This window comes from Trachypithecus francoisi, unplaced genomic scaffold (genome assembly GCF_009764315.1).
Source record: "Trachypithecus francoisi isolate TF-2019V2 unplaced genomic scaffold, Tfra_2.0 Contig00254, whole genome shotgun sequence".
NCBI lineage: Eukaryota > Metazoa > Chordata > Mammalia > Primates > Cercopithecidae > Trachypithecus > Trachypithecus francoisi.
Genome location: NW_022680528.1, coordinates 199,811 through 218,238, shown reverse-complemented (window position 1 = coordinate 218,238; position 18,428 = coordinate 199,811). Strand labels below are relative to the sequence as shown.

Here is an 18,428-nt window from a genome sequence, read left to right as displayed (position 1 = left end):
AAGGCTTGGGGTCCCATTTCAGGGGTTAATACTGTGTGGGAGGTGGAAGAGAGGTCCAATCTTGCACTTCCTGGGGTTGCTCTACTAAGTTGTGAAACGGATTGTTGTTGGTTGGTACAAAACTGACCGCCCCATAAGCTTGTTTTGGGGCCTGGGGACGGCCCCTCAATCCGTTTCCCTGTTGAGGTGTTAGGGGATTTCCTTGATTGTCAGTTTTAGATTTACATTCGTTGGCCCAATGTTTTCCTCTTTTACACCTAGGGCAGAGGCCTGGAGCTTTTGCCTCTAAGGTCTTAGCTAGCTCTCCCTTACAATCCCTAGCGAAGTGTCCCATTTTCCCACACTTGAAGCACCCCTTGCTATTCTTATTTTTACGCTAGGAAGTCTTTTACGGTTTGTCCACTAAAGGCAGCAGCCATAGCCAAGCCCTGTTGATATGAGGGCCCAATGCCTGAACAGAGGCGGATGTAGCCTGTAAAGTCTGTTTTCTTTCTATAAGGTCTGATTTCTGCCTGACAAGCCGGGTTAGCGTTTTCATAAGCTAGCTGTTTTACATAATCCACCCCTGCCTCGGCATTCCCAAATATTCTGCTCGCTGTGGTTAAAAGTCTATGTACAAAGTCTGCAAAGGGCTCATCAGGTCCTTGTTTGACCCCCGTGAGGGAGGCTCCTGGATCCCCCTTAACAGGGAGTTTTCTCCAGGCTTTGGTAGCTGCTGCTTGGATTTGAGAAAACAGTCTGGGATTGTACTGCATCTGAGCATCGGTTTCTGTGTAGTTACCTGAGCCAGTTAGCATATCAAAATCCCAACCATTTCCAGCTTGTTGGTTTCTCTTGGTCATATCTCTACAATTTTCATAAAATTCTGTCTTCCAAATCAGCTGGTCGCCTCTGGAAAGAACTGCTCTAACTAAGATATTCCAATCTATGGGAGTGAGCCAATTTTCGGCCACAGATTCGACTATGGCCCAGGTGTAGGGGGCAGTAGGTCTGTATTGCGAGACAGCGGTTTTTAGTTCTTTTATTACAGTAAATTCAAACCCATTGTGGTGTCTCCAGGCACGGCCCTGTGCATCTGTAGTTTCAGTTACTGGAAAAACGTCTCGAGGAGAGGAATCCTCCCTATCCCTACTACCAAGCGACCTTCCTTTTGGGACATGCTGTCCGGGTCTCTGAGGGTGAGTGTGTTTTTCTATTCCTTAAGGGTATTGAATGCTCTCACTTCCTGTCCTTAATTTCTGCAATCTAGTGATTAAAGACTGATGTAGTTATTCGAGCTTTATTTGCTCTTCATGTTCTGCAATTTTTTCTCTAAGCTCCTCTTTTGGGTCTATTACTGCCATAACTGCAGGGACAGAAGCCTTATTATAGGGAGGGGGATAAGTAAGAGTTTGTGGCCAGTCAGAATTATGATATTTTGCTGCCTCTTCCTCTAAATTATCCAAGTCTACTTCTGAAGCGTTAAGGTTATTTTTACTTTTGTTTTCATAAGTTGTAGGTAAAACTGGGTATTTTTTGGCCTTTTCCTTATGTGATGTTTCTATATTTGTTATTGAGGGGACCCCAGCCTCTTCCTCGTCGCTTTGTAGTGATATAAGGTCTATTTCTTTGTTAGGTGTGGATTTTTCGAGGTTGGTTTGTGAGCTGCCTCTTAATATTTTCTCAGTCTGAGTAACCACCGCCATTACCTCAGGATCTTTTTCTTTTTCCTTTCTATCTATTATATATTTGATCAGATTCCAATAAGAAAAGGCTGTTATCGGAACCTTTTCTGGTCCAAAAGTACTATAGTAATCTTGAAAACAATCTCCCACACTACGCCATCTCTTTATGTCAATGGTTCCCTCTTGTGGAAACCAAGGGCAGGTATCTTTTACAAAATCAAAAAATTTAAAAAAATCATTACTTTTAACCCTTACTCCTCTTGTTTTTAGGGCCTCTTTTAACTGCCCTACATAAATCTGATGTTGGCTCAATTCTTGTCCCATAATCAGACACTGTTACTTACCTCTGGTTCCAACGCGGCAGGTTCCCATGACGTCCAGAGGAATTTCTTCCACTTTTACTTTTGACAAACTTTAGTGCCTTCTTCCTCACTTCTTCCCCCGTGTCCAGGTCCCTGTTTGGGTGCCACATATCCCGACCTGCAGGACAGTTGAACGGAGCCTGGAAGGGGGAGTGGGAATGGAGGAGACAAGAAAACACGAGAAATGGAGACAAGAAAAAGAGCCTGATCAAGTCTCGTTTAATGGTGGCGGTGCAATGCCTTATATAGGCTGGCAGGGGAAGAGGTTGGGCCAGGGCGGTTACGGGGGGACGGGTTTTCTCAATTACAATTGCGCCTGCGCCGTTGGTTGGTAATTTTCCCAGGCGCAGGATCGCCCCTGTGCCATAGGTTGCATATCTTCCTGGGTGCGGAAAATGTTTGCGCATGCTCGGGAAATGTTTGTGCGCATGCGGGAACTGTTTGCAAGCACGCGGGAAAGGTTTGTAATGAAGAACCCGGAAATGTGCCATCTTGTCTCTGCTTTATGGAGATTAAGCAGCAGAGGTCGACTAATTCCAGGCCTCATGGCTCCGGACATATCATAACAATCTTTTTATTTAGTCTGCGAAGCAATATTCTGGAGGGCTTTAATGCTTACAGTGTGAAAGGAAAAGCCTTCAGATAGAGACTGGAATGGAGATTTCTGGGGAGCTGCTTTGTGACGTGTGCATTCCACTCACAGAAACACCTTTCTTCACCTAGAGGATTCTGGAAGATCTTTTTGGAGAAAAAGCTACCAAAAGATATTCGGGAGTATAGTGATGACTATGGTAAAAAAGGAAATATCCTCAGACAAAATCTGGAAAGAAGATTTCTGTGAAACTGCTTTGTGTTAGATATATTTAATGGTCTCGCATAGTTAAATCTTTAATTACATTATGCAGTTTGGAAACTCCGTAATGCAGAAATACACGAAGCGACATTCAGGAGCTCATTCAGGCCTATGGTGAAAGAGGAGATATCTTCAGAAAAAAACTGGATAGAAGCTTTGTGAGAAACTACTTTGTGATGTATGCATTCCACTCAGGGAGTTATACCTCTTTTCTCACAAGGCAGTGTTTCAACACTGTTCCTGTGAAACCGAAAAAGGGATATTTTGGAATGCATTGAGAACTACGGCAAATAGTGAATTATACTGAAATAAAAATCGAGGAAGAAGCGTTCCAGGAATCTGCTCTCTGATATGTGCATTCACTTCACAGGGTTAATGCATACTCTATGTTGCCCAGTTTGGAAACTCTGTCTTTAAAGAATCTGTGAAGGGATATTTAGTGACGCCCAGAGGCTTGTGATGAGCCAGGAAACGTCTTCTGATGAAACCTGCAGAGAAACGTTGTGAGCAACTGCTTTCCAATGTTTGTATTCGTCTCATAGAGTTAAACCATTAATTGGATTGAGCAGCTTGAAATCACTGTCTTTGTGGAATCTGAGGAAGGATATTTGGGAACGATCCTTAGAACATGGAGAAAGAAATAACCTCAGGTAAAATCCAGAAGGAAGCTTTCTGTGAAACTACTCTGTGTCGTCTTAATTCTTCTTGCTTGGTTAAGCCTCCCCTTACTTATAGTAGTTTTATACCCCTGTGTATGTTTTGCGTGTGATGGGATATTTGGGAGATCTTTGAGGCTTATGGTGAAAAAGAAAATATGTTCAGAACGAAACTGGAGAGAAGCTTTCCGAGGAACTGCTTTGTGACGTGTGCATTCCAGTCACCGTGTTATACCTCCCTTCTCATACAGCATCGGGGAAACCCTTTTGTAGAAACAGGTACCAAGTGATATTCGGGAGCATGTTGATGCCGATGGTGAAAAGGGGAATAGCCTCAGACAAAAACTGGAAAGAAGCTTTCTAGGAAACTACTCTCTGATACCTGTAATCATCTCACATAGATAAAGCCTTGTTTACATTACGCAGCTTGAAAACTGTCATGGAAGGATCCACGGAGCGACCTTCGGGAGCATATTATGGACTACAGTGAGAAAGGATATATTTTCAGATAAAAACTGGAAAGAAGCTTTCTGTGAATCTGCTTTTTGCTATGTTTATTCATCTCACATACATGAAGCTTTTTTTACATTACGAATGTGGAAACTCCCCTGTGGATGGATACATGAAGGGATAATTGGGATCACATTAGGGCCTATGGTGAAGTAGCAAACATAGTCAGATAAAAACTGGAGAGAAGCTTTCTGAGAAACTACTTGGTAATGTGTGCATTCCACTCAGGGAGTTATAACTTTCTTCTCATAAGGCACAATTTGAACACAGTTCCTGTGAAACCAAAAAAGTGATATTCAGAGCAAATTGAAGACTATGGCAAAAAGTGAAATGTCGTCCAATAAAAACAGAAAGAAGCACTCGAAGAAACTGCTCTCCGACGTGTCCATTCTTTCCACAGCATTAAACCTTACGCTATATTCCACAGTTTGAAAGGTGGTGTTTGAGGGTTCTGTGAAGGGATAGTAAGAGGCAACCGGAGGCCTATGTGAGGCAAGGAAATGTCTTCCATCGAAAATCGGAGAGAAAGTTTCTGTGCAACTATTTTGTGATGTTTAATTCACCTCATACAATTAAATCATACTTTGCATTGAGTAGTTTGAAATCACTGTTTCTGTGGAATCTGAGAAAGGACATTTCAAAATGCTCTTTAGAATATCCTGAAAAAGAAATAACATCAGAGAGAAACAAGAAGGAAGCTTTCTGTGAAACTGCTCTATGTCACGTGAATTCTGCTCACACAGTTAAGCTTCTCTTTTCATTGAGCTGTATCATAACACTGTTTTTGTTTAGTCTCTGAAGGGATATTCTGGAGTATTTTGAGGCTTACAGTGAGAAAGGAATCGTCTACAGATAGAAACTGGAGAGAAGCTTTGCGAGGAGCTGCTTTGTGACGTGTGCATTCCACTCAAAGAAATATACCTTTCTTCTCATAAAGGATTCTAGAAACCCTTTTGGGGAAAGAGGTACCAAAAGACATTCGTGAGTATAGGTAAGGCTATGGTGAAAAAGGAAATATCCTCAGATAAAAACTGGAAAGAAGATTTCTGTGAAACTGCTTTGTGTTAGATATATTTATTCATCTTCCATGGTTAAACATTTCTTTTATTATGCAGCGTGGAAACTCCTTCATGCATGGATCCATGTAGGGAAGTTCGGGAGCACATTCAGGCCTACAGTGAAAGAGGAGGTATCTTCAGATAAAAACTGGATAGAAGCTTTCTGAGAAACTACTTTGTGATGTATGCATTCCACTCAGGGAGTTATACCTCTCTTCTCACAATGCAGTGTTGGAACACTGTTCCTGTGAAACCGAAAAGATGATATTTCAGAACTTGTTGAGGACTATGGCGAGTAGTGAAATATACTGAAATAAAATTGAGGAAGAAGCGTCCAAGAATCTGCTCTCTGATATGCGCATTCATTTCGCAGAGTTAATGCTTACTATATGTTGCCCAGTTTTGAAACTCTGTCTTTGAAGAATCTGTGAAGGGATATTTAGTGACGCACGGGGCTTCTGGTGAGCGAGGAAACCTCCTCTGATGAAACCTGCAGAAGAACGTTCTGAGCAACTGCTTTGCGATGTATGTATTCGCCTCATAGGGTTACACCATTCTTTGAATTGAGCAGCATGAAATCACTGTTTTTGTGGAATCTGAACAAGGACATTTGGAAACGGCCCTTAGAATATGGAGAAAGAAATATCCTCAGGTAAAATCCAGAACGAGGTTTTCTGTGAAATTGCTCTGTGTCGTCATAATTCCTCTCGCTCAGAGAGCCTCTCTTTTCATTGAGCAGTTTTCTAGCCCTGTGTATGTTTTGCGTGTGATGGGATATTTGGAAGCACTTTGAGGCTAATGTTGAAAAAGGAAATATGTTCAGACCAAAACTGGAGAGAAGCTTTGTGAGGAACTGCTTTGTGACGTGTGAATTCCAGTCACCGTGTTATATCTCTCTTCTGACACAGACTCGGGGAAACCCATTTGATGAAACAGGTACCAGGTGATATTCAGGAGCGTGTTGATGCCTATGGTGGAAAGGGAAATAGCCTCAGACAAAAACTGAAAAGAAGCTTTCTAGGAAACTACTCTGTGATCTGTAATCATCTAACATACATAAAGCTTGCTTTACATTACGCAGCTTGGAAACTGTCAGGGAAGGATTCATGAAGGGACCTTCGGGAGCACATTCTGGACTATGTGCATTCCCCTCTGGGAGTTCTAATGTTCTTCTCATATGGCGCAGTTTGAACACTGTTCCTGTAAAACCAAAAGAGTGATATTCGGAGCACATTGAAGTATGGCAAAAAGTGAAATGTCGTCCAATAAAAAACAGAAAGAAGCACTCGAAGAAACTGCTGTCAGTCATGTCAATTATTTTCAAAGGGTTAAACCTTACTCTATATTTCCCAGTTTGAAAGATGATGTTTGAGGGTTCTCTGAAGGGATAGTAAGTGGCAACCAGAGGCCTGTTTGAGGCAAGGAAATGTCTTCCATGAAAAATTGGAGAGAAGCTTTCTGCGCAAATCTTTTGTGATGTTTGTATTCATCTCATAGAGTTAAATCATTCTTTGCATTGAGCAGTTGGAAATCACTGTTTCTGTGGAATCTGAGAAAGGACATTTGGAAACGCTCTTTAGATTTTCCTGAAAAAGAAATAACCTCAGAGAGAAACCAGAAGGAAGCTTTCTGTGAAACTACTCTGTGTCACGTGAATTCCGCTCACACAGTTAAACTTCTCTTTTCATTGAGTAGTATCATAACACTGTTTTTGTTTAGTCTGCAAAGGGACACTCTGTAGGGCTTTGAGGCTTACACTGAGAAAGGAAACATCTTCAGATTGAAACTGAAGAGAAGCTCTCTGAGGAACTGCTTTGTGACATGTGCATTACACTCATAGAAATATACCTTTCTTCTCCTAGAGGATTCCGGAATCCCTTTTGGAGAAAAAGCTACCATGAGATATTTGGGAGTATAGCGACGACTATTGTGAAAAAGGAAATATCCTCAGACAAAAACTGGAAAGATTTCTGTGAAACTGCTTTGTGTTAGACATATTTAATCATCTCGCATAGTTGAAACTTCAATTATATTATGCAGTTTGGAAACTCCGTCGTGCACAGATCTGCGAAGGGATGTTTGGGAGCACATTCAGGTCTACAGTGAAAGAAGAGATATCTTCAGATAAAAACTGGATAGAAGTTTCTGAGAAACTACTTTGTGATGTATGCATTATACTCAGGGCGTTATACCTCTTTTCTCACCGGGCAGCGTTTGAACACTTTTCCTGTGAAACCGAAAATGTGATATTTCGGAACACATTGAGGACTATGGCGAATAGTGCAATATACTCAAATAAAATCAAGGAAGAATCATTCCAAGAAGCAGCTCTCTGTTATGTGCATTGACTTCACAGAGTTAATGTTTGCTCTATGTGGCCCCAGTTTCAAAACTCTGTCTTTGAAGAATCTGTGAAGGGATATTTAGTGACGCCCGAAGGCTTGTGGTGAGCGAGGAAATGTGTTCCAATGAAACAGTAGGGAAAGGTTCTGAGCAACTGCTTTACAATGCTTGTATTCGTCTCATCTAGTTAAACCATTCTTTGGAATGAAAAGCTTGAAATCACTGTTTTTGTGGAATCTGAGGAAGGACATTTGGGAACGATCCTTAGAATATGGAGAAAGAAATATCCTCAAGTAAAATCCAGAAGGAAGCTTTCTGTGAAACTGCTCTGTGTCGTCTTAATTCCTCTCACTCAGGAAACCTCTCTTTTTCTGAGCAGTTTTCTAGCCCTGTGTATGTTTAGCGTGTGATGGGATATACGGGAGCACGATGAGGCTAATGGTGAAAAAGGAAATACGTTCAGACCGAAACTGGAAGGAAGCTTTCTGAGGAACTGCTTTGTGACGTCTGCATTCCAGTCACAGTGCTATACCTCTCTTCTCATACAGCATCATGCAGATTTTTTTGGAGAAACAGGTACAAAGTGATATTCCGGAGCATGTTGATGCTGATGGTGAAAAGGGAAATAGCCTCAGACAAAAACTGGAAAGAAGCTTTATAGGAAACTACTCTGTGATATCTGTAATCATCTCACATAGATACAGCTTTCTTTACATTATGCAGCTTGGAAACTCTCAAGGACGCATCCACAAAGGGACTTTCCGGAGCACATTCTGGACTGTGCTGAAAAAGAAAATGTCTTCAGATTAAAACTGGAAAGAAGCTTTCTGTGAATCTTATTTTTGCTATGTTTATTCATCTCACATAGATGAAGCTTTCTTTACATTACACAGCTTGGAAACTCCGTTGTGGATGTATCTGAAAAGGGATATTTGGGATCACATTCGGGCCTATGGTGAAATAGGATATATAGTCAGAAAAAAAGTGGACAGAATCTTTCTAAGAAATTCCTTGGTTATGTGTGCATTCCACTCAGGGAGTTATAACTTTCTTCTCATAAGGCACAGTTTGAACACTGTTCCTGTAAAACCAAAAGAGTGATATTCAGAGCATATTGAAGACTATGGCAAAAAGTGAAATGTCGTCCAATAAAAAACAGAAAGAAGCACTCTAAGAAACTGCTTTCTGACATATCCATTCTTTTCACAGGTTTAAAGCTTACTCTACATTTCCCAGTTTGAATGTCGGTCTTTGAGGTTTCAGCGAAGTGATAATTAGTGGCGACCGGAGGACTGTTTGAGGCAAGGAAATGTCTTCCACCGAAAATCAGAGAGACGCTTTCTGCCCACCTTTTTTTGTGATGTTTGTATTCATCTCATAGAGTTAAATCATTCTTTGGATTAAGCAGTTTGAAATCACTTTTTCTGTGGAATCTGAGAAAGGACATTTTGAAACGCTTTTTAGAATATCCTGAAAAAGAAATAAGCTCAGAGAGAAAAGAGAAGGAAGGTTTCTGTGAAACTGCTCTGTGTCACGTGAATTCCGTTCACACAGTTAAGCTTCTTTTTTCATTGAGCTGTATCATAACACTGTTTTTCTTTAGTCTGCAAAGGGATATTCTGGAGGGCTTTGAGGCTTACAGTGAGAAAAGAAACATCTTCAGATAGAAACTGGAGAGAAGTTTTCTGAGGAGCTCTTTGTGACGTGTGCACTCCACTCACAGACATATACCTTTCTTCTCCTAGAGGATTCCGGAATCCCTTGTGGAGAAAAAGCTACCAAGAGACATTCGGGATTATAGGAAAGGCTACGGTGAAAAAGGAAATATCATCAGACAAAAACTGGTAAGAAGATATCTGTGAAACTGTTTTGTGTTAAATATACTTATTCATCTAGCATAGTTAAAACTTCAATTATATTATGTAGTTTGGAAACTCCGTCATGCACAGATGCACGAAGGGAAGTTCGGGAGCACATTCAGGCCTATGGTGAGAGAGGGGATATCTTCAGATAAAAGCTGGATAGAAGCTTTCTGAGAAACTACCTTGTGATGTACGCATTCCACTCAGGGAATTTTACCTCTTTTCTCACCAGGCAGTGTTTTAACACTGTTCCTGTGAAACCAAACATGTGATATTTTGGAACGCATTGAGGACTATGGCGACTGGTGAAATATACTGACATAAAATCGAGGAAGAAGCATTCCAAGAATCTGCTCTCTGATATGTGCATTCACTTCACAGGGTTAACGCTTACTCTATGTTGCCCAGTTTCGAAACGGTGTCTTTGAAGAATCTGTGAAGGGATATTTAGTGACGCCCGGAGGCTTGTGGTGAGCCAGTAAACATCTTCCAATGAAATCTGCAGAGAATCGTTCTGAGCAATTGCTTTGCGACGTGTGTATTCCACTCCTAGAGTTGAACCATTCTTTGGATTGAGCAGTGTGAAATAACTGTTTTTGTGGAATCTGAGTAATGACATTTGGGAACGATCCTTAGAATATGGAGAAAGAAATATCCTCAGGTAAAATCCAGAAGGAGGCTTTCTGTGAAACTGCTCTGTGTCATCTTAATTCCTCTCACTCAGATAAACCTCTCTTTTCATTGATCAGTTTTCTAGCCTTGTGTATGTTTAGCACTTGATGGGTATTTCGGGAGGACTTTGAGGTTAACGATAAAAAGGAAATATGTTCAGAACGAAACTGGAGAGAAGCTTTCCGAGGAACTGCTTTGTGACGTGTGCATTCCAGTCACAGTGTTATACCTCTCTTCTGATACAGCGTCGGGGCAACCCTTTTGGAGAAACAGGTGTCAAGTGATATTCAGGAGTATGTTGATGCTGAAGGTGGAACGGGAAATAGCATCAGACAAAAACTGGAAAGAAGCTTTCTAGGAAACTACACTGTGGTATGTGTAATCATCTCACATAAATAAAGCTTTTTTATGTTATGCAGCTTGGAGACTGTCATGGATGGATCCACGAAGGGACCCTTGGGAGCACATTCAGCACTATGTTGAAAAAGGAAATATCTTCAGATAAAAACAGTAAAGAAGCTTTCTGTGAATCTGCTTTTTGCTATGTTTATTCATCTCACATACATGAAGCCTTTTTTACATTTCACACCTTGGAAACTCCCTCGTGGATGGATCCGCGAAGGGATATTTGGGATCACATTCGGGCCTATGGTGAAAGACGAAATGGAGTCAGAAAAAAACTGGAGGGAAGCTTTCTGAGAAACTGCTTGGTGGTGTGTGCATTCCACTCAGGGAGTTTTAACTTTCTTCTCATGAGGCACAGTTTGAACACTGTTCCTGTAAATCTGAAAGAGTGATATTCGCAGCACATTGAAGTCAATGGTAAAAAGTGAAATGTCGTCCAATAAAAAACAGAAAGAAGCACTCAAAGAAACTGCTCTCTGACATGTCCACTCATTTCACAGGGTTATAGCTTACTCTACACTTCCCAGTTTGAAACTCGTTCTTTGAGGGTTCTGTGAAGGGATAGTAAATGGTGACCAGAGGCCTGTGTGAGGCAAGGAAATGTCTTCCATCGAAAGTCAGATAGAAGCCTTGTGTGCAACTCTTTTGTGATAGAGTTAAATCATTCTTTGGATTGAGCAGTTTGAAATGACTGTTTCTGTGGAATCTGAGAAAGCACATATGGAAACGCTCTTTAGAATATCCTGAAAAAGAAATAACCTCAGAGAGAAACCAAAAGGGAGCTGTCTGTGAAACTGCTCTGTGTCACATGAATTCCACTCAAACAGTTAAGCTTCTCTTTTCATTGAGCTGTATCATAACACTGTTTTTGTTTAGTCTGCATAGGGATATTCAGGAACGCTTTGAGGCTTACGGTGGGACAGGAAATGACTTCAGATAGAAATTGTAGAGAACCCTTCTAAGGAGCTGCTTTGTGATGTGTGCATTCCACTCACAGAAATATAGCTTTCTTCTCCTAGAGGATTCTGGAATCCATTTTGGAGAAAAAGCTACCAGAAGACATTCGGGAGTAGAGGGATGGCTATGGTGAAAAAGAATGTATCCACAGACAGAACTGGAAAGAAGCTTACTGTGAAACTGCTTCATGTTAGATATATCTATTAATCTCGCATAGTTCAAACCTTTCTTATATTACGCAGTTTGGAAACTCCTTCATGCACGAATTTGCAAAGGGACATTCGGGAGCACATTCAGGCCTACGGTGAAAGAGGATATATCTTCAGATAAAAACTGGATAAAAGCTTCGTGAGAAACTACTTCTGATGTATGCATTCCGCTCAGGAGTTATACTTCTTTTCTCTCAAGGCAGTGTTTAAACACTGTTCCTGTATAACTGAAAAAGTGATATTTCGGAGCACACTGAGGACTATGGCAAATAATGAAATATACTGAAATAAAATCGAGAAAAAGTGTTCCAAGAATCTGCTCTCTGATATGTGCATTCACTTCACAGCATTTATGCTTACTCTATGTTGCCCGATTTCGGAATTCTGTCTTTGAAGAATCTGTGAAGGGATATTTAGTGACGTCCGGAGGCTTGTGGTGAGCAAGGAAACACCTTCCAATGAAACCTGCAGAGTAACATTCTGAGCAACTGCTTTGTGATGTGTGTATTCACCTCATAGAGTTAAACTGTTCTCTGGATTGAGCAGATTGAAATCACTGTTTTGTGGAATCTGAGGAAGGACATTTGGGAAAGATCCTTAGAACATGGAGAAAGAAATATGCTCAGGTAAAATCCAGAAGGAAGATTTCTGTGAAACTACTGTGTCGTCTTAATTCCTCTCGCTTAGTTAAGCCTCTCCTTATGTTGAGTAGTTTTATAACCCTATATATGTTTAGCGTGTGATGGAACATTCGGGAGCACATTGAGGCTTATGGTGAAAAAGGAAATATGTTCAGACCGAAACTCGAGAGAAGCTTTCCGAGGAACTGCTTTGTGACGTCTGCATTCCACACACAGTGTTATAATTCTCTTCTCATGCAGCGTCGGGTAAACCCTTTTGGAAAAAGAGGTACCAAGTGATATTCGGGAGCATGTTGATGCCGATGATGAAGAGGGAAATAGCCTCAGACAAAACCTGGAAAGAAGCTTTCTAGGAAACTACTCTGTGATACGTGTAATCATCTCACAGAGATAAAGGTTTCCTTACATTACACAGCTTGAAAATTGTCACGGACGGATCCACGAAGGGACTTTCCGGAGCACACTCATGACTATGGTGAAAAAGGAAATATCTTCAGATAAAAACTGGAAAGAAGCTTCCTGTGAATCTGCTTTTTTCTACGTTTATTCTTCTCACATAGATGAAGCTTTCTTTACATTACGCAGCTTGTAAACTCCCTCATGGATGGATCCACGGAGGGATATTTGGGATCACATTCGGGCCTATGGTCAAACAGGAAATATAGTCAGATAAAAACTGGAGGGAAGCTTTCTGAGAAACTGCTTTGTGATGTGTGTATTTCCCTCTGGGAGTTCTAATGTTCTTCTCATATGGCGCAGTTTGAGCACTGTTCCTGTGAAACCAAAACAGTGATAGTCGGAGCTCATTGAAGACTATGCAAAAAGCGAAATGTCGTCCAATAAAAAACAGAAAGAAGCACTCGAGGAAACTGATCTCTGACCTGCCCATTCTTTTCCCAGGCTTAAAGCTTACTCTACATTTCCCAGTTTGAAAGTCGGCCTCTGAGTGTTCTGAGAAGGGATAGTAAATGTCAACCGGAGGCCTGTGTCGAGCAAGGAGATATCTCCCATCGAAAATTGGAGAGAAGCTTTCTGCACAACACTTTTGTGATGTTTGTGTTCATCTCATAGAGTTAAATCATTATTTGGATTGAGCAGTTTGAAATCACTGTTTCTGTGGAATCTGAGAAAGGACATTTGGAGACACTCTTTAGAATATCCTGAAGAAGACAAAAGTCAGAGAGAAACCAGAAGGAAGCTTTCTGTGAACCTGCTGTGTGTCACGTGAATTCCGGTCACACAGTTAAGCTTCTCTTTCCATTGAGCTGTATCATAACACTATTTTTGTTTAGACAGTGAAGGGATATTCAGGAGCGATTTGAGAGTTACAGTGAGAAAGGAAACGTCTTCAGATAAAAACTGGAGAGAAGCTTTCTGAGGAGCTGCTTTGTGACGTGTGCATTCCACTCACAGAAATAAACCTTTCTTCTCCTAGAGGATTCCAGAATCCCTTTTGGAGAAAAAGCTACCAAGAGACATTCGGGAGTATAGGGATGGCTATGGGGAAAAAGGAAATATCCTCATAGTTCAAACCTTTTTTATATTACATGGTTTGAAAACTCCATCAATCACGAATTTGCGAAGGGACATTCGGGAGCACATTCAGGCCTACAGTTAAAGAGGAGATATCTCCAGATAAAAATTGGATAGAAGCTTTCTGAGGAACTACTTGTAATCTATGCATTCTGCTCAGGGAGTTATACCACTTTTCTCACAAGGCAGTGTTTAAACACTGTTTCTGTGTAACCGAAAAAGTGATATTTCGAAGCACAATGAAGACTATGGCAAACAGTGATATATACTGAAATAAAATCTAGGAAGAAGCGTTCCAAGAATCTGCTCTCTGATATATGCGTTCACTTCATAGAATTTATGCTTACTCTATATTGGCCAGTTTCGAAATTCTGTCTTTGAAGAATCTGTGGAGGAATATTTAGTGACGCCCGGAGGCTTGCAGTGAGCAAGGAAACATCTTGCCCTGAAACCTGCAGAGTAACTTTCTGAGCAACTGCTTTGTGATGTGTGCATTCATCTCATAGATTTAAACCATTCTTTGGATTGAGCAGATTGAAATCACTGTTTTTGTGGAATCTGAGGAAGGACGTTTGGGAAGGATCCTTAGAACATGGAGAAAGAAATATCCTCAGGAAAAATCGTGTAGGAAGCTTTCGGTGAACTGCTCTGTGTCATCTTAATTCCTCTCGCTCAGTTAAGCCTCTCTTTTCATTGAACACTTTTGTAAACCTGTGTATGTTTAGCGTGTGATGGGATATTCAGGAGCACAATGAGGCTTACGGTGAAAATGGAAATATGTTCATACCGAAATTGGAGAGAAGCTTTCCGAGGAACTGCTTTGTGATGTGTGCATTCCACTGACAGTGTTATACCTCTCTTCTCATACAGCGTCGGGGAAACCCTTTTTGAGAAACAGGTACCAAGTGATATTCGGGAGCATGTTGATGCCGATGATGAAAAGGGAAATAGCCTCAGACAAAACCTGGAAAGAAGCATTCTAGGAAACTAGTCTGTCATATGTGTAATCATCTCACAGAGACAAAAGTTTCCTTACATTACACAGCTTGAAAACTGTCATGGACGAATCCATGAAGGGAATTTCGGGAGCACACTCCGGACTGTGGTGAAAAAGGAAATATCTTCAGATAAAAAAAGGAAAGAAGCTTTCTGTGAATCTGCTTTTTTCTATGCTTATTCTTCTCAAATAGATGAAGCTTACTTTACCTTACGCAGCTTGGAAATTCCCTCGTGGATGGATCCACGAAGGGATATTTGGGATCACATTCGGGGCTATGGTCAAGTAGGAATATAGTCAGATAAAAACTGCAGAGAAGCTTTCTGAGAAACTGCTTGGTGATGCGTGTATTCCACTCAGGGAGTTTTAATGTTCTTCACATAAGTCACAGTTTGAACACTGTTCCTGTAAAACCGAAAGAGTGATATTGGGAGCACATTGAAGACTATGGCAAAAAGTGAAATGTCTTCCAATAAAAAACAGAAAGAAGCACTCGAAGAAACTGCTCTCTGACATGCCCATTCTTTTCAAAGGGTTAAAGCTTACTCTACATTTCCCAGGTTGAAAGTCGGCCTCTTAGGGTTCTGCAAAGGGATAGTAAGTGGCAACCGGAGGCCTGTGTCTAGCAAGGAAATGTCTCCCATCGAAAATTGGAGAGAAGCTTTCTGCGCAAGTGTTTTGTGATGTTTGTATTCAACTCAAAAGCTAAATCATTATTTGAATTGAGCAGTTTGAAATCACTGTTTCGGTGGAATCTGAGAAAGGACATTTGGAGACGCTCTGTAGAATATCCTGAAAAAGAAATAACCCCCGAGAGAAAGAAAAAGGGAGCTTTCGGTGAAACTTCTCTGTGTCACGTGAAGGCCGCTCACATTTAAGCTTCTGTTTTCATTGAGCAGCATCATAAACTATTTTTGTTTAGTCTGTGACAGGATATTCAGGATGGGTTTGAGGCTTAGAGTGAGAAAGAAACGTCTTCAGATAGAAACTGGAGAGAAGCTTCTGAGGAGCTGCTTTGTGACGTGTGCATTCCATTCAAAGAAATATACCTTTCCTCTCCTATAGGATTCTGGAATCCCTTTTGGAGAAAAAGCTACCGAGAGACACTCGTGAGTATAGAGATGGCTATGTTGAAAATGAAATGTCCTGAGACAAAAATTGGAAAGAAGGTTTCTGTGAAACTGCTTTGTGTTAGATATATTTGTTTATCTCGAATAGTTTAAACTTTTCTTATATTCACAGTTTGGAAACTCCATCATGAGCATATCTGCGAAGGGAACTTCTAGAGCACACACAGACCTATGTAGAAAGATTAGATATCTTCAGATAAAACCTGGATAGAAGCTTCCTGAGAAACTACTTTGTGATGTATGCATTCAGCTCAGAGGGTTATACCTTTTTTCTCACAAGGCAGCATTTGAACACTGCTCCTGTGAAACCAAAAAACTGATATTCGGAGCGTGTTGAGGACTATGGCGAATAGTGAAATATACTGAAATAAAATTGAGGAAGAAGCATTCCAAGAATCTGCTCTGTGATATGTGCATTCACCTCACAGAGTTATGCTTACCCTCTGTTAATGAGTATGCTAACTAAACGCTTACCCTATGATGCCCAGTTTGAAACTCTGTCTTTGAAGAATCTTTGAAGGAATATTTAGTGACGGCTGGAGGCATTTGATGAGCAAGGAAACGTCTTCCGCTGAAAGCTGCAGAGAAACTTTCTGAGCAACTGCTTTGCGATGTGTGTATTCGTCTCTTAGAGTTAAACCATTCCTTGGATTGAGCAGTGTGAAATAACTGTTTCTGTGGAATCTGAGGAAGGACATTTGGGAATGATCCTTCGAATATGGAGAAAGGAATATCCTCAGGTAAACTCCAGAAGGAAGCTTTTTGTGAAACTGCTCTGTGTCATCTGAATTCCTCTCACTCACTTAAGCCTCACTTTTAATTGAGCAGTTTTCTAACCCTGTGTATGTTTAGCTTGTGTTGGGATATTCAGAAGCACTTTGAGGCTTATGGTGAAAAAGGAATATGTTCAGACCTTAACTGGAGAGAAACTTTCCGAGGAACTGCTTTGTGACTTGTGCATTCCACTCACAGTGTTGTACCTCTCTTCTCATACAGCGTCGGGGATACCCTTTTGGAGAAACAGGTAGCAAGCGATATTCCGGAGCATGTTGATGCCGATGGTGAAAAGACAAATAGCCTCAGACAAAACTGGAAAGAAGCTTTCTAGGAAACTACTCTGTAATATGTGTACTCATCCCACATAGATAAAGCTTTCTTTCACTACGCAGCTTGGAAAGTGTCATGGATGGAGCCACGAAAGGACCTTCGGGAGCACATTGAGGACTATGGTGAAAAAGGAAATAACTTCAGATAAAAACTGGAAAGAAGCTTTCTGTGATTCTCCCTTTTGCTGTGATTATTCATCTCACATAGATGAAGCTTTCTTTACATTACGCAGCTTGGAAATTCCCTCGTGGATGGATCTGTGAAGGGATATTTGGGATCACATTCGGTCTATGGTGAAATAGAAAATATAGTCAGATAAAAACTGGAGAGAAGCTTTCTGAGAAACTGCTTGGTGATTGGTGCATTCCACTCAGGGGTTATAACTTTCTTCTCATAGGCACAGTTTGAACACTGTTCCTCTAAAACCAAAAGAGTGATATTCAGAGCACATTGAAGACTATGGCAAAAAGTTAAACGTCGTCCAATAAAAAACAGAAAGAAGCACCTGATGAAACTGCTCAATGACCTCTCCATTCTTTTCAGAGGGTTAAAGCTTACACTATATTTCCCAGTTTGAATATTAGTCTTTGAGGATACTGGGAAGCGATAGTACAGAGGCCTGTGACAAGCAAGGAAATGTCTTCCATCTAAAATTGGAGAGAGGCTTTCTGCGCAACTCTTTTGTGAAATTTGTATTCATCTCATAGAGTTAAATCATTCTTTGGATCCAACAGTTTGAAATCACTGCCTGTGGAATCTGAGAAAGGACATTTGGAAACACTCTTTAGAATATCCTGAAAGAGAAGGAACCTCACAGAGAACGGAAGGAAGCTTTTGGTGAAACTGCTCTGTGTCACGTGAATTCTGCTCACACAGTTAAGCTTCTCTGTTCATTGTGCAGTATCATAAGAGTGTTTTTGTATAGACTGCGAAGGGATATTCTGGAGGTCTTTGAGGCTTATGGTGAGAAGGGAAATGTCTTCAGGTTGAAACTGGAGAGAAGCTTTCTGAGGAGCTGCTTTGTGACATGTGCATTCCAGTCATAGAAATATACCTTTCTTCTCAGAGAGCATTCTGGAATCCCTTTTGCAGAAAAAGCTACCAGAAGACATTCAGGAGCATAGGGATCGCTCTGGAGAAAAAGGAAATATCTCCAAACAAAACTGGAAAGAAGATTTCTGTGAAACTGCTTTGTGTCAGATATATTAATTCATCTCGCATAGTTAACACTTTTCTTATATTATGCAGTTTGGAAACTCCGTCATGCATGGATACCCGAAGGGACATTAGGGAGCACATTAAGGCCTATGGTTAAAGAGGAGATATCTTCACATAAAAATTGGATAGAAGATTTATGAGAATCTACTTTTAGATGGATGCATTCCACTCAGGGGGTTACACCTCCATTCCCCAAAGCAGTGTTTGAACACTGTTCCTGTGAAATCGAAAAAGTGATATTTCGGACCACA

At 40.9% G+C, this 18,428-nt stretch overlaps 1 long non-coding RNA gene across 1 annotated transcript; it reads left to right on the top strand.

Annotated features, from left to right (window-relative positions):
- The first annotated feature begins 1,728 nt into the window (after positions 1–1,728).
- LOC117081819 lies at positions 1,729–18,038 on the top strand. Its single transcript, XR_004436343.1, has 3 exons — positions 1,729–1,832; positions 3,757–3,761; positions 18,028–18,038. It is a non-coding gene; the product is annotated as an uncharacterized LOC117081819 (long non-coding RNA).
- The last annotated feature ends 390 nt before the right edge of the window (positions 18,039–18,428 follow it).